Here is a 16020-nt window from a genome sequence, read left to right as displayed (position 1 = left end):
TGACTGGCGGGCAGCCGAGTTCTGAAGTGGCTTCCGTGCAGCGAAAGGCTCCGCAGAACCGCAGTTGCTTGCCGCCCGGCTGGTCAGCGAAGGTCAGTGGTCGTGGGCGCAGGGCCTAACTGGACCCTGTGTCGCCTTGGTTCCACCGCTGATGGCCCTTCAGCTGGAGCAGCCACTGCTACCGCCGCCGCCACCGATCCAGAAAAGCCTTTTGAGCTTTATGCAAAGACACTCCATTCAGACAAATTTACTCTTAGCAATTTTGGAGATGTAAGGTCCAAATTAAAGGAGTGAATGTTGATTTTTAACACTGCAAGTGATGATCTGGCCCAGAGAAAGCAGGAAAGCATCAAAGATGTCAGCCAGTACAACCAACCACTGTCACTATGAGTTATTTTACAGTTTTTTGGGAAACAACATTAAAAGATTTCAGATTTAGAGTTTAAGGGAATTCTGAGAGTTGTCCTCATAGAAGAAGGAGAAGAGATTATTAGAAGAGTTATTAATGCCATAGTCATTCACACAGATAGCTATGTGACAGGCACTCTGAGGAGGGTTCAGGTATCCTAGGCAGTGAAGGGATCTCTTGTTATAGAGTCAAGGGGGATGAAATTTCATGGAACTTGTGTGCAGAAGAATTCACAACACTAACTTGCAGCCAGGCTGACTCCAATTCCAATTGGAGAAGAAATTTAGGAATTTTGGAGAAAGACCACGTAACTCCCAGGACTTAGAATGAGGAAAAGTGTGTCTGCCTCCCTTTGTTCAAATAGGCCTATCATAGCTGTAGTCCTCTAATTTTCTGGAGCCAGGGAGACTGAGACTGCAAACTTTCTCTGGGAGGTGAGATTTACCACTTGTTATTTCCTGGAACCCAGAGGAATCTCTTAGGGGGTTAGAGTTTCAAAAATAGGCTCTCATTGGGGGCTTCAATTTACATCCCAGTGACTATAGTAAAAAGGCTGTGACAGGCAGGCTTACCTTGACATAAGCAATGAATTGCATGGCAATTTCATTGCCTTCTTCTTAAAACATAATTTCTTAATCCATGGACTCAAATATAGCAGTTGTATTTCCCTATCAATACAACCAACAGATAAATTCATTTGCAGCAAATCAACATTTTTTAGTGCTTTCAGAATCAAATAACAAGCAAAGCAAAATCCTGGTGTTAAAGTATTGATAGCTCAACTCTAGAAATCTGCAATTAATGATATTGCTCTGGTGTAAATATGTATCAGTAGACAAATTTGCAAGTACTAATTTAGTACATTTCTCATGACTTTCATTTTCTTGACTGAGAAGGTTCAGCATTAGCTACAGGGAAAGTAAGTGTTCTACAGCCCTAGTTAGACCAGTCAGCCAGAATAAAGACACTGTGGATATATACCAGTGTCAGGAAGACAATAAAATTGAATGTAGTAGGCATTTTCTCATTGTTATAGCAAATACTAAGGGACAAAACAAAGAATCTTCAAAGGTAAGAACATTTCTGATGCAAGTTTGAATCCCTAGCTTCATGGTATATGAAATATTTTTATATAATAAGCAATGTTTTTGCCATCCTCTTACTCTCAAACTAGATACAGCAAAAAGGAAAGCAAAAACAAAATTTACTGAAGCTTAGCTTTGCAATTCAATGTTGTATTGCAAGAAAGTCACTGTTTTTAAATATCAATAGAGATCTCCAGTGTTAAAAGAAATACATGACTTAAGAACAGCAGGCATGTGACCATGGATTGAAACATGCAATTAAATATCAACAACTGGGCACCTAGGCCTTCACAGTTCCAAAGTAGCTCAAGAGCTTCATCATTTAAGATTTTAGCAGCTTTTGGTTTCAGAATCAGTGGTCTCTATTCAGAGGCCTTTCTGCTTCCACAGGGACATTTTCTGCCAGCTGATGACACGGATGCTGTTCCAAAATGAAATTCGGATCCCTTTTTAAATCGAATCTTATCCTCCAGAGTAAGCAATAGATGGAAAGTGCCTATTAAATCATCAACTTTTAATTAAATCTTTTGCAGTGGTAAGCTCCCTATTCCCAACAAGGTGATGAATGCATTGTGTTTTAATTTTGTTATTTATGTGTTAAACTAAAAACTTACAAAGAATGCCCTAGCACTGACTTCTGACCATAACATAGGACAACGTTTACAAACATTGAAGTCAGCATGTAGACACAGATCTTCATTGCAAAAAGGTAATGGTTTTCTAACTTTAGCTATGCCTGAGGACTATTTTGAACTTAAAAATTTTAGGTAGATTTAATCACTGACATAATCTCCATCCAGCCTAATCCATTGTCTAGCTATAGTCAGCATATTATTGTTCAAGATTTTGACCATGAGATGCAAGGCAAACTTTTTCTCATGGAGAAGAGAAATTGAACTAGAAGGAAGATATAACATCATTCAAACAAGGTATTCATAATATGGTTTCATAACACACAAATTAAAATTATACATAATAAAACAATTACTTGTAACAAGGCTTCTACCAAGACTCTAGTGAGCATAGTATAGTTATGCTTACAAATTCATGTATATTTTTATATTCTACATTCTATATTCTTTTCTCATGGAGAAGAGAAATTGAAGTAGAAGGAAGATATAACATCATTCAAACAAGGTATTCATAATATGGTTTCATAACACAGAAATTAAAATTATACATAATAAAACAATTACTTGTAACAAGGCTTCTACAAAGACTCTAGTGAGCATAGTATAGTTATGCTTACAAATTCATGTATATTTTTATATTCTACAATATCCAAGATATAAATCCAGTCTAGGAGTTCACTATCAAATGAATGGATAAAGAAAATGGGATACATAGAGGCCATGGAACTTTATATCAGCTGCAAGGAAAAATGAACTAGGCATTGTTTTATGAAGCAAGCAAACATCTTTGTTCATGTGTTATAATCTGAGGCGGCTTCACACAACTGAAAGAAAGGTGTATGTGATTACTTTCCTACAAGAAAGAGTTAAATGTGTACTGACTATGTAATTTCAGGGATGGTCTTGATAGAGATCAGCAGCTGATAACTTTAAGTCACAAGGTTCCTAATGAGGAGAGTCCCAAAGCACTAACCACCCAGAATGTCTTTCCTGAAGTACTTTGCTTAACATGTTGGATCTGTTGCCCATGCAGTTTCTACAACAGCCAGTTAAATTTCCAGTTGAATTGTAATATCCCAATTAAGTGCATGATGTCTGATTTACTGGGCAGTGCCCCAATATTCCATTTTTTAAACTCACTATGCATTGAAGCTTATTAATAGTTATTGCCATTGTAGCCACTCCATAGGTTTTCATTGCTCACAACCACCCTGGGAGAAGTATTTCTATTGCTCAATCTTTTTGGAGTCCAGATCTAAATTCCCTTTTCTTCTAGCCTGTGCACTGTGAGCTAAGGATCTCAGTGAAAGAGAAGTGTTTCCCAGAGGTGTGCTTTATGTCAATGTTCAGAGAAAGTAGGATGTCAAAGGGGCAACTGCAGTTTACCGTGAGCTACCAATTTTAAATCTAATTGATGTGGCATCCCAAATGGAGTATTTTGCTACCCATTTTACTTCAAAATTTTCAACACAAAGCATTTAATTCTGCATTGTTTTCTGACTCAATCTTTATGCATATAAAGATATATGTGTAACATATATGTATATATGCATATATATTGAATACACATATATGTAAATCTATGTATGTGTATCTATATGCACCCAAATTAAACTCTGATTGTGATAAATATGACCATTCACCAAATATACAGATATTTTTGTTCCCAAATCTAGCAATTTCCATACCATTTGTGTCTCCTAAACCATTTAAGGTGCCATTAAAAAAGGGATTAAATGAATAAGCATGTGTAAAGTCTTCTGAGCTAACACTTAATGAAATCTTTGAAATTCCCAGGAATAAAGTATCACAAAGTGGTAACCATTACTTTGTAATAAATGACTTTTCCATTTTCTTACTCTTGTGACAATTTTTTTTTTATTTTACTACTTACCTTAAATTTAATTTTTAAAGTAATGACTGTTGTAGACTATTCTTTTATGTTTTGAGAAACATTTAACCCCCCTACATCCATTAATCAGCTGCATTAAGAAAAAAAAAACATACCAGATTTCCATTAATTGGGTTAGACCAAAGTAAAATTTTATCTCAACTCATTTCTGTTTCTAACAGACAGATGAATGCTGGTGTTTCTTAGAGAGCTTGAAGATATGTTTATCATGAACATGTGACTATGCAGCTTAATCAAGTTCTACTTTTAAAGTGTCTCATCAATTTATAAATTTATATATAAAAAGTTTATTGCACAGATAATTCTGCTGATGAATGAATAGAATGTGTTTGAAAATTATGTCCTACTTCAAAAGATGCTGTGATTGTGTCATTGACTACATAGAAGATGAACTCCTTGTTTACTGGTTCTAACACAAACAATGAGTCAGATAATTTTACCAAATGTTTGAAAATACACGTCTGAGATGTATATGGCATAAAAATACTGTCATTAGTAAAGAAAAATATTATTTGTCAAACATAGTTTTCAAATATGACATGATATGAAAGATCTTTTGGCAAACATTTAAAAGTGATTTTTTTTAATTACTATAAGTGATACTAAAACAAATCAACTGTGTGCTGTGAAAGGGTCTTTCTCAGAGGTAGGTTTGCAGTGCAGAACAGACACCAGAAATCTGAAGGAGAAAAGTTGGACTTTTTCCTTCTGTGTGCCACAGATGTGCACTCTATTCAACAGGACATATGCGGAAGTAAAAATATACAGATGTATTTACTACAATGCTTATGATACAGGGCCCTTGGAATAGTACCAATACCCCCAAGAAAGCTGTATTTTTATGGGCCATTCTGTAGAAGTGTGACTGAGCTGTGACAGTACCCAATGGAATAATGACAACTAGGACAGACTTGCAAAGAATGTTCCTGTGGTTTCCTGTGGGCATCTATTGGGTAGTATTTCTTTTGCTTTGATTCTAGGCAGATCATCACTTGCCCAAGGAGGAGGAAGTCCCTGTTCACCAGACTGAAAGTTTCAGTCTGATTCAAAAAGCTCAAAAGGACAGTGCAGAAGACCTTCCAACTTTTGCTATTTAGTGCAGGGTAACTTCCCATATTTCAATTAACAATGCTGAACATTACATAATGCTTTTGAGTTGTATATTGAGAATGCTTTGTACAGGATTCTATGAAAAAAGTGAAGCAAAGTTGTGGCTGTAGTCCAGAGGGTACAGTGCTTGCCTAACATGCATATAACCATAAGTTCTATCTTCAGCACTGTGTAAACTAGGTATTATGTTGTTAGCCTGTAACCTTAGCACTTAATAGGTATATGAAAAAGGGCCTTCTGTTCAGAGTCATTCATTCTGTTATACAGGGTGGATGGTGTCAGCCTGAGCTATGTGCTATACTGCTTCAAAAACAAAAAAAGAAAAATAAAATAATTCAAACATATTTAAAAAAAGAATTAAAATAATTTAAACAGATTAATAATTCAACATAATTTTTAGAACAAAATTCACCAACCAAGAATCCAGTAAGTGAAACATTTAAAAATGAATGGTAGACGGATTTGATAGGCAGCTCCAGGTACATAGCCCTAGTCTAACATCCCTTGGGTCTCAGCCTGTAAGGCTTCCGCCTGCACACAGGGCATGAGAAGCTCTGTGAGCCATCTGTGTGCCAGCCCTGTCGGGGGTCATTTGCCCTGAAGACTGACCAGCACTTGGAGGTGTGTTCCGCTATCTTGGCTCCTGGACACAAGAGAGATCTAACAGACAGTGGGAAGTATGCAGACATAGCCTGAGGCTAAGATTACTTGGGTATCAGCCAGTCAGGCTTTTGCCTGCACCCAGGGTCTGGGCAGCTCTGCAGGCCATTTGTGTGCCAACCCTGTCAGGGGTCGTTTGCCCTGTAGAGTGATCACTACTTGGAAAAGGTCCCCACAGCACCCACCATCATCACTCCCTGACAGAGCAGAAAGGCAGCACCAGGTTCACAGAGACAACCAGAGTATAGCATTTCTTGGGGCAAAACACACCAGGGTTCCAAGGGCACCCAAGAGGAGGGCAGCACATCAGCAATCTGTGCAATAGGAAACCCAGTCATCCAGCAGTACAGAAAAAGCCTTACAGGCTCACAGGAGGTTCAAGCACCAGCCAGCGACAACAAGACCAACACACACCAGAGGTAACCAGATGGCAAAAGGCAAACATAGGAACGTTACTAACACAAATCAAGGCAATATGGCAGCATCTGAAGCCAATATTCCAACAACAGCAAGTTGTGGATACCCCAACACACCAGAAAAATAAAATTTGGATTTAAAATCACTGGTCATGATGCTGTTAGAGGAGCACAAGAAGGACATAAATAAATCTCTTAAAGAAATATAGCAGAAAATGGATCAAAAGGTAAAAACCCTGACAGGAGAAACACAAAAACTATTTAAAGAAATTCAGGAGAATATGGGTCAAAAGATAGAAGCAATAAAGAGGAAATGCAAAAATCACTTAAGGAAATACAAGAGAACTTGGGTAAACAGGCAGACGTCATGAAAGAGGAAACACAAAAATCTCTTAAAGAATTAAAGGAAAACACAAATAAACAAGTGAAGGAACTGAGCAAACCCATCCAGGATCTAAAAACAGAAGTAGAAACAACAAAGAAATCACAAAGGGCAACAACTTTGGAGATAGAAAACCTTGGAAAGAAGTCAGGGGCCATAGATGCAAATATCAACAACAGAATACAAGAGATAGAAGAAAGAATCTCAGATGCCAAAGATACCATAGAAACCATTGACTCAACAGTAAAAGAAAATGCAAAATGCAAAAAGCTTATAACCCGAAACATCCAGGAAATCCAGGATCCAATGAGAATACCAAACCTAAGGATTATAGGTATAAATGAAAGTGAAGATTTACAACTTACAGGGCCAGCAAATATCTTCAACAAAATTATGGATGAAAAATTCCCTAACCTAAAGAGAGAGATGGCCGTGAATATACATGAAGCCTACAGAACTCAAAAAAGACTGGACCAGAAGAGAAATACCTCCCGTCACATAATAATCAAATTACGTACTAATTTTGTACAATTTATGTACAAATGTACTAAATAAAGAAAGAATATTAAAGGCAGTAAGAGAAAAAGGCAAAGTAACATATAAAGGAAGACCATCAGAATTACACCAGACTTCTCACCAGAGACCATGAAAGCTAGAAGATCCTGGGGAGCTCTCATGTAGACTCTAAGAGAACACAAATATCAACCAAAACTAATATACCTAGCAAAACTCTCAATTACCATAGATGGAGAAACCAAGATATTCTATGACAAAAACAAATTTACACAATATCTTCCTTCAAACCCAGCCTTACAAAGGATAACAGGTGGAAAACACCAATACTAGGAGGGAAAGTACACCATGGAAAAAGCAAGATAGTAACCTTCTTTCATCAAACCCAAAAGAACATAACCACTCAAATATAAAAATAGCAACAAAAATGGCTATTCCTTAATATCTCTTGACATCAATGGACTCAATTCCCCCAATAAAAAGACAGAGACTAACAGACTGGATACAAAAACAGGACTCTACATTTTGCTGCATACAGGAAACACACCTCAGTGTCAAAGATAAACACTACCTTAGAGTAAAAGATTGAAAGCCGATTTTACAAACCAATGGTCTCAGTAAGCAAGCTGGAGTGCCATTCTAATATCAGATAAAATTGACTTTCAACCTAAAGTCATCAAAAGGGACACAGAAGGAAACTTCTTCCTGTCAAAAGAAAAATCCACCAAGAAGAACTCTCAGTTATGAAAATCTATGCTCCAAATGCAAGGGCACCCTCATTCATAAAAGAAACGATAGTAAAGCTCAATGCCCATATTGCACCTAACACAATAATTGTGGGTGACTTCAACACTACACTCTCCTCAATGGACCAATCAGGAAAACAGAAACTAAACATATATATAATGTTAAATTATATATATAATTTAACATTTCATCCAAAAAAAAAAAAAGAATATGCCTTTTTCTCAGCACCTCAAGGTACCTTTCTCCAAAATCGACCATGTAATTGGTCACAAGGCAGACCTCAACAAATATAAGAAGATCAAACTAATCCCATGCCTCCTATCAGATCACTATGGAATAAGAGTGGTCTTCAATAGCAAGAAAAACAATAGAAAGCCCACATACACGTGGAGGCTGAACAATACTCTACTCAATGATACCTTGGCTAAAGAAGAAATAAAGAAAGAAATCAAAGACTTTGTAGAATCTAATGAAAATGAAGGCACAACATGCCCAAATCTATGGGACACAATGAAAGCAGTGCTAAGAGGAAAACTCATAGCCCTGAGTGCCTCCAAAAAGAAACTGGAGAGGGCATACACTAGCAGCTTAACTGCACACCTGAAAGCCCTGGGAAAAAAAGAAGCTAATTCACCCAGAGGGAGTAGAAGACATGAAATCATTAAATTCTGGGCTGAAATCAATCAAATGGAAACAAAGAGAACCATACAAAGAATCAACAAAACCAGGAGCTGGTTCTTTGAGAAAATCAACAACATGGATAAGCCCTTAGCCAGACTAACCAAAGGGCAAAGAGACAGTATCCAAATTAACAAAATTAGAAATGAAAACGGAGATAGAACAACAGAAACTGAGGAAATTCAAAAAACATCAGATCCCACTACAAAAGCCTATACTAAACACAAATGGAGAATCTGGAGGAAATGAACAATTTCCTAGACGGATACCAAATAGCAAAATTAAATCAGGATCAAATAGATCATCTAAACAGTCCCATAACCTTTAAAGAAATAGAAGTCTTAGAAAGTTGTTCAACCAAAAAAAGCACAGGACCAAATGATTTTAGTGCAGAATTCTATCAGACCTTCAAAGAAGACCTAACACCAATACTGTTCAAACTATTCCACAAAATAAAAATAGAAGGAACACTACCCAACTCTTTCTACAAAGCCACAATTATGCTGATACCAAAACCACACAAAGATCCAACAAAGAAAGAGAACTTCAGGCTGGTTTCCCTTATGAACATTGATGAAAAAATTCTCAATAAAATTCTTGCCAAACGAATCCAAGAACACATCAAAATAATCATTCACCATGATCAGTTAGGCTTCATCCCAGGGATGTAGGGATGGTTCAATATACGAAAATCAATCAATGCAATCCAGTACATAATCAAACTTAAAGGAAAAAAAAAACATGGTCATTTCATTAGATGCTAAAAAAGCATTTGACAAAATTCCGCATCCTTTCATGCTAAAAGTCTTGGAAAGAACAGGAATTCAAGGCTCAGACCTAAACATAGTAAAAGCAATATACAGCAAACCGGTAGCCAACATCAAACTAAATGGAGAGAAACTTAAAGCAATCCCACTCAAATCAGGGACTCGACAAAGCTGCTCCATCTCTCCATATCTTTTCAATATACTACTTGAGGTACTAGCTAGAGCAATTAGCCAACATAAGGAGGTCAAAGGGATACAATTGGAAAGGAAGAAGAAAAACTATCACTATTTTCAGATGATATGATAGTATACTTATGTGACCCCCCAAAAAAAAAATCTCTACCAGAAACTCCTACAGCTGATAAACAACTTCAGCAATGTGGCTTGTTATAAAATCAGCTCAAGCACATCAATAGCTTTTCTATACTCAAAGGATAAGCAGGCTGAGAAAGAAATTAGGGAAATGACACCATTCACAATAGCCACAAACAATATAAAGTATCTTGGTGTGACTCTAACGAAACAAGTGAAAGATCTGTATGACAAGAACTTCAGGTCTCTGAAGAAGGAAATTGAAGAAGAGCTCAGAAAATGGAAAAATCTTCCAGGCTTGTGGATTGGCAGGATTAATATAGTTAAAATGGCCATCATGCCAAAAGCAATATACAGATACAATGTAATCCCCATCAAACTCCCAACTCAGTTCTTCATAGTTAGAAAGAGTAATTCTCAAATTCATCTGGAATAACAAAAATACCAGGATAGCTAAAACTATTCTCAACAGTAAAAGAACTTCTGGGGGAAACATCATCCAGGACCTTAAGCAGTACTACAGAGCAATAGTGTAAAAAACTACATGGTATTGGTACAGTGACAGGCAGGTAGGGTTGTTTTGATTTGCATTTCCCTAATGACTAATGAAGTTGAGCATTTTTTAAGATGCTTCTCCACCATCCGAAGTTCTTCTGGTGAGAATTCTTTGTTTAACTCTGTACCCCATTTTTTAATAGGGTTGTTCGGTTTTCTGGAGTCTAACTTCTTGAGTTCTTTATATATATTGGATATTAGCCCTCTATCTGATGTAGGATTGGTGAAGATCTTTTCCCAATTTGTTGGTTGCCGATCTGTCCTCTTGATGGTGTCCTTTGCCTTACAGAAACTTTGTAATTTTATGAGGTCCCATTTGTAAATTCTTGCTCTTAGAACATACGCTATTGGTGTTCTGTTCAGAAACTTTCTCCCTGTACCGATGTCCTCAAGGGTCTTCCCCAGTTTCTTTTCTATTAGCTTCAGAGTGTCTGGCTTTATGTGGAGGTCCTTGATCCATTTGGAGTTGAGCTTAGTACAAGGAGACAAGGATGGATCAATTCGCATTCTTCTGCATGCTGACCTCCAGTTGAACCAGCACCATTTGTTGAAAAGGCTATGTTTTTTCCATTGGATGTTTTCAGCCTCTTTTTTGAGGATCAAGTGGCCATAGGTGTGTGGGTTCATTTCTGGATCTTCAATCCTGTTCCATTGATCCTCCTGCCTGTCACTGTACCAATAGCATGCAGTTTTTAACACTATTGCTCTGTAGTATTGCTTGAGGTCAGGGATACAGATTCCCCCAGATTTTCTTTTGTTGCTGAGAATAGTTTTAGCTATCCTGGGTTTTTTGTTGTTCCAGATGAATTTGATAATTGCTCTTTCTAACTCTGTGAAGAATTGGGTTCGGATTTTGATGGGTATTGCATTGAATCTGTATATGGCTTTTGGCAAAATGTCCATTTTAACTATTTTGATTCTACCGATCCATGAGCATGGGAGGTTTTCCCATTTTTTGAGGTCTTCTTCCATTTCCTTCTTCAGAGTCTTGAAGTTCTTGTCATACAGATCTTTCACATGTTTGGTAAGAGTCACCCCAAGATACTTTATACTGTTTGTGGCTATTGTGAAGGGGGTCATTTCCCTAATTTCTTTCTCAGCCTGCTTATCCTTTGAGTATAGGAAGGCCACTGATTTGCTTGAGTTGATTTTATAACCTGCCACTTTGCTGAAGTTGTTTATCAGCTGTAGGAGCTCTCTAGTGGAGTTTTTTGGGTCACTTAGGTAGACTATCATGTCGTCAGCAAATAATGATAGTTTGATTTCTTCCTTTCCAATTTGTATCCCTTTGACCTCCTTATGTTGTCGAATTGCCCGAGCTAGTACCTCAAGTACAATATTGAAAAGATAAGGAGAAAGGGGGCAGCCTTGTCTGGTCCCTGATTTCAGTGGGATTGCTTCAAGTTTCTCTCCATTTAGTTTGATGCTGGCTACCGGTTTGCTGTATATTGCTTTTACTATGTTTAGGTATGGGCCTTGAATTCCTGTTCTCTCCAAGACTTTAAGCATGAAAGGATGCTGAATTTTGTCAAATGCTTTTTCAGCATCCAATGAAATGACCATGTGGTTTTGTTCTTTGAGTTTGTTTATGTAGTGGATTGCATTGATGGATTTCTGTATATTGAACCAACCCTGCATTCCTGGGATAAAGCCTACTTGATCATGGTGGATGATCATTTTGATGTGTTCTTGGATTCGGTTGGCAAGAATTTTATTGAGTATTTTTGCATCGATGTTCATAAGGGAAATTGGTTTGAAGTTCTCTTTCTTTGTTGGATCTTTGTGTGGCTTTGGTATCAGTGTAATTGTGGCTTCGTAGAAGGAATTGGGTAGTGTTCCTTCTGTTTCTATTTTGTGGAATAGGTTGAAGAGTATTGGTGTTAACTCTTCTTTGAAGGTCTGATAGAATTCTGCACTGAAACCATCTGGTCCTGTGCTTTTTTTGGTTGGAAGATTTTCTATGACTCCTTCTATTTCTTTAGGCATTATGGGACTGTTTAGATGGTCTAGTTGGTCCTGATTTAATTTTGGTATTTGGTATCTGTCTAGGAAATTGTCCATTTCCTCCAGATTCTCCAGTTGTGTTGAGTACAGTCTCTTGTAGTAGGATCTAATGATTTTTTGGATTTCTTCATTTTCCGTTGTTATATCTCCCTTTTCATTTCTAAGTTTGTTAATTTGGATACTTTCTCTGTGCCCTTTGGTCAGTCTGGCTAAGGGTTTATCTATCTTGTTGATTTTCTCAAAGAACCAGCTCCTGGTTTTGTTGATTTTTTGTATGGTTCTCTTTGTTTCTACTTGATTGATTTCGGCCCTGAGTTTGATGATTTCCTGCCTTCTACTCCTCCTGGGTGAAATAGCTTCTTTTTGTTCCAGGGCTTTCAGGTGTGTCATTAAGCTGGTAATGTATGCTCTCTCCATTTTCTTTTTGGAGGCACTCAGTGCTATGAGTTTTCCTCTTAGCACTGCTTTCATTGTGTCCCATAGATTTGGGTATGATGTGTATTCATTTTCATTGTGTTCTAAAACGTCTTTAATTTCTTTCTTTATTTCTTCCTTGACCAAGGTATCATTGAGTAGAGTATTGTTCAGTTTCCACGTGTATGTGGGTTTTCTGTTGTTTTTGTTGCTATTGAAGACCACTTTTACTCCATAGTGATCTGATAGGAGGCATGGGATTAGTTCAATCTTCTTATATTTGTTGAGGTCTGTCTTGTGACCAATTATATGGTCGATTTTGGAGAAGGTGCGATGAGGTGCTGAGAAAAAGGTATATTCTTTTGTTTTAGGATAGAATGTTCTATATATATCTGTTAAATCTAATTTGTCCAAAGCTTCAATTAGTTTCATTGTGTCCCTGTTTAGTTTCTGTTTTCCTAATCGGTCCATTGAGGAAAGTGCAGTGTTGAAGTCATCCACAATTATTGTGTTAGGTGCAATGTGGGCTTTGAGTTTTAATAAAGTTTCTTTTACGAAAGAGGGTGCCCTTGCATTTGGAACAGAGATGTTCAGGATTGAGAGTTCTTCTTGTATTTTTCCTTTGACCAGAAAGAAGTATCCCTCAGAGTCTCTTTTGATGACTTTGGGTTGAAAGTCAATTTTATCTGATATTAAAATGGCTACTCCAGCTTGTTTCCTGAGACCATTTGCTTGTAAAATTGTCTTCCAGCCTTTTACTCTAAGGTAGTGTTTGTCTTTGACCCTGAGGTGTGTTTCCTGTAAGCAGCAAAATATAGGGTCCTTTTTATGTATCCAGTCAGTTAGTCTATGTCTTTTTATTGGGGCATTGAGTCCATTGATGTTAAGAGATATTAAGGAATAGTGATTGTTACTTCCTATCATTTTTGACGTTATTTTTAAAATTTGATAGCTTAACTTCTTTTGGGTTTGATGAAAGGTTACTATCTTGCTTTTTCCAGGGTGAAGTTTCCCTCCTTGTATTGGTGTTTTCCTCCTATTATCCTTTGTAGGGCTGGGTTTGTGGATAGATATTGGGTAAACTTGGTTTTCTCATGGAATATCTTAGTTTCTCCATCTACAGTGATTGAGAGTTTTGCTGGATATAGTAGTTTTGGTTGGCATTTGTGTTCTCTTAGAGTCTGCTTGAGATCTGCCCAGGACCTTCTAGCCTTCATAGTCTCAGGTGAAAAGTCTGCTGTGATTCTGATAGGTCTTCCTTTATATGTTACTTGGCCTTTTTTTCTTACTGCCTTTAATATTCTTTCTTTGCTTAGAACACTTGGTGTTTTGATTATTATGTGATGGGAAGTATTTCTGTTCTGGTCCAGTCTGTTTGGAGTTCTGTAGGCTTCTTGTATATTCATGGGCATCTCTCTCTTTAGGTTAGGGAAGTTTTCTTCCATAATTTTATTGAAGATATTTGCTGGCCCTTTAAGTTGTAAATCTTCACTCTCATCTGTGCCTATAATCCTTACGTTTGGTCTTCTCATTATGTCCTGGATTTCCTGGATATTTTGGGTTACAAGCTTTTTGCATTTTGCATTTTCTTTAACTGATGAGTCCATGGTTTCTATGGAATCTTCAGCATCTGAGATTCTTTCTTCTATCTCTTGTATTCTGTTGTTGATATTTGCATCTCTGTCCCCTGATTTCTTCCCAAGGCTTTCTATCTCCAAAGTTGTCTCCCTTTGAGTTTTCTTAGTTGTTTCTACTTCTGTTTTTAGATCCTGGATGGTTTTGCTTAGCTCCTTCACTTGCTTGTTTGTGCTTTCCTGTAATTCTTTAAGAGATTTTTGTGTTTCTTCTTTCATGACCTCAGCCTGTTGACCAAAGTTCTCCTGTATTTCTTTAAGTGTTTTTTGCGTTTCCTCATTGTTGGCTTTTGTATTCTCCTGGATTTCTTTCAATGATTTTTGTGTTTCCCTTGCAAGGGCTTCTAACTTTTGATCCATTTTCTCCTGAATTTCTTTAAGTATGTCCTTCATGTGTTCCTGTACCAGCATCATGACCAGTGATTTTAGATCCAAATCTTATTTTACTGGTGTGATGGGGTATCCAGGACATGGTGGTAGAGGAGAATTGGGTTCAGATGTTGCCATATTGCCTTGATTTCTGTTAGTGACATTCCTGCGTTTGCCTTTTGCCATCTAGTTCTCACTGGTGTTAGTTTGTCTTGTCAGTGCTGGACTCACCAGTGCAAGCTACTCCTTCCCAGTTGGCCTCTGGTGCACAGCTTACCTCCTGCAATGCCTGTAGACAGGGTGCTGCTTTCCAGGCTGTTCAGATCCCGAAGCAAGCACCCGAAGGCTCCCGCTGGGGCCTGCTGGATTCACTGGAGCACACTCTCTTCTCCCAGCTGGCCCGCCCGGAAGCCCCTCTAGCCTCTTGCAGGACCTGGAGATGAAGTGCTACTGCCCAGGCTGATCTGGATCCGGAAGTAGAGAGAGTTGAGCTGAGGGCTCCCGCCTGAGGCCTTGCCCCAGATTGTGTCTGTGGACCAGATGGAGGCCGTGTGCACCCCCAGGGAGCACTGATGGTGCATGCTGCCGGGACCTCCCCTGTGTTCTGATCACTCCGCTGGGCAGCTGAACCCCCAACCGGGCTGGCGCACACAAGGTTAGCCTGGCCGCCCAGGCCCTGAGTCCAGGCAAAAGCCTGGGAGGCCAAGGTCTGAGCAAAGTTCCCCTAGGGCTATGACTGTTAATTGGGTCTGCCAGGTGACCAGGATGGCAGGCGTGCGTGCTCGCGCTCCCGGAATGCACCGAGAGAGTCTGCTGTGCTAACAACCTCCTGGGCAGGTTGACACACAGATGGCCCACCAAGCTGCCCAGTTCTTGGGGTCAGTCCTGGGCATTTTGGGGCCTAGACCCCAGCTTTGTTAGCCTCAGGCTATGCCTGTTATGGCTCTGCCCGCCAGAGCTCTCTGTCGTCCTGTAGGCAAAATGGTGGTGTGCGCGCAGGCCAGGACAAAAAACCTCCTGGCTGGGTTGGCACCCTGATGGCCCCCCGAACAACCCAGGGCCTGGGTGCAGGCCAACGCCCATCGGGCTCAGCCCCCCGCGGTGTTGGCCTCCGATTATGTTTGTGTACCTCAGTCTGTCCGATCTCTCTGGAATCCGAAACCATGATGGAGGTGAGCCTCTCCTGACTGGCGGGAGGCCGATTCTGAAGTGGCTTCCGTGCAGTGAAAGGCGCCACAAAACCGCAGCTGCTTGTAGCCCGGCTGGTCAGCGAAGGTCAGTGGTCATGGGCGCAGGGCCTAACTGGACCCTGTGTCGCTTTGGTTCCACTGCTGATGGCCCTTCAGCTGGACCAGCCACTGCTGCACTGCCGCCACCTCCGCCGCCACCGCCCGATATCCGAATTGATCCATTCTTATCTT

Source organism: Apodemus sylvaticus, chromosome 2, assembly GCF_947179515.1.
Source record: "Apodemus sylvaticus chromosome 2, mApoSyl1.1, whole genome shotgun sequence".
Classification (NCBI taxonomy): domain Eukaryota; kingdom Metazoa; phylum Chordata; class Mammalia; order Rodentia; family Muridae; genus Apodemus; species Apodemus sylvaticus.
Note: the sequence above shows the minus strand (reverse complement) of the source record.